The sequence below is a fragment of the Octopus bimaculoides genome, chromosome 14, assembly GCF_001194135.2.
Source record: "Octopus bimaculoides isolate UCB-OBI-ISO-001 chromosome 14, ASM119413v2, whole genome shotgun sequence".
Taxonomy (NCBI): domain Eukaryota; kingdom Metazoa; phylum Mollusca; class Cephalopoda; order Octopoda; family Octopodidae; genus Octopus; species Octopus bimaculoides.
The window spans coordinates 20,449,711-20,451,082 of record NC_068994.1 but is presented as its reverse complement, the minus strand read 5'-3'; the positions used below and the strand labels follow the sequence as shown (position 1 = coordinate 20,451,082).

General features: G+C 34.7%; 1 protein-coding gene across 2 annotated transcripts in view; it reads left to right on the top strand.

Annotated features, from left to right (window-relative positions):
- The window catches only part of LOC106876137 (V-type proton ATPase subunit e 2), a 14,584-nt gene that overhangs the window by 884 nt on the left and 12,328 nt on the right, over nt 1–1,372 (top strand). The gene's annotated exons all lie outside the window — the stretch shown is intronic.

Sequence of the window (1,372 nt, the reverse complement as noted above, 5' to 3'; positions counted from 1 at the left end):
TTCCGATCTTATACACGCACCCATTGCAGGGTTCTTGTACAATATGCTGTAGTTATGTTCGTCTGTATATGTAAGGCATAATTAAGTGTAAAACATTTTTCTCTAATTTATGCAAATTATTTATAACAGAAGATGAATAGACACCATATATATCTTTGGGAGTTAGAGTTACAGAACTTGAGTAGGTATAAATTGAGTATATTTGGTGCAGACTTAAAATTACACATTTACATCTCAAAATCGTATCAACAAATTTTTTTTCTTGTAGTCTTAACTAGTGGATAATTATCTTATACAAAGCGTGAATTATTTATGACGTTAGAAATAGAGCATTAACTAGAAGGACGCACTTTGACCTAGAGTTTACTTATTTTGTTTTTACATTTACGAAATAATTATTTCTAACTTGAATTTGTGGACTGGGAGAAGTTAATTAAATCGCTCCCTATGCTTGGGTAGTACTGATTGCCCGCTTCCTCGGTCACATGAAAGACTAAGTGGAAGAAGTCTTGACCTCGGCAAATAATGATAATCATTATTTATTTTCTAACATAAATATTTTCTTACTTATAAAATGTGTCTTCATTAACTACTAATTAGGTCAACTATTTCCCCTTCAGTCACTTATTCCTTCCTTGTAGGATAGTATGAATACTAATACACTGTTTATAAATTCTTCCTTAATGTTAATATATGTTGAACATTTCAGTAGTTAGGTAGGAAGGTGAGCAGTTGGAAACAAAGCTCTTTAACAAATTTGACTTGTCCAGGCTGATCGTGACTGAGGAGACCTGATCAGAGGGTATTCTAGTCATGACCATCCATCTTTTTAAGGGCTATTTAAGAAATGTTCCCTTTCCTTTGACAGGAGGTTGTGCGTGTGTCTTATGAATGTCATCAGTTACTACAACCTTGCTGAACTTGAATTTTCTCAGTACGATTTCTGTACTGTATTAAAAGACTATATTAGTGAAAGTCTGTTTTAACTGGAATAGCATTCAGCAATGTCTAGCATACCTGTCTCCAAGCTAAACTGCCTACCAATCTACCCATCTTTCTTTATCACAATGCATCATTGATATGCTGCTGGAGTTCACTCTGACGTTCACTATCGATTTTGGAGGTTGAGAAAAATGTTGTACGAATGACTCTCACAACCATCTGTGACTTGTGAGATCTGTGGGGTTGTAGATGCATGTTGAGTTAGAGTATGTTTTTTTGATACGCCTAATATTTGTCTTTGTACTGTTGGAATCAGTATTAACATGACCTAATTGCGGTAATAGCAATTTGGGCCTCTGTTCATGGAGGTAATACATGATTGGTGTGAGATGTGTATGTAGGATATCTTTGCATAAGGGTGTTTGGTTTT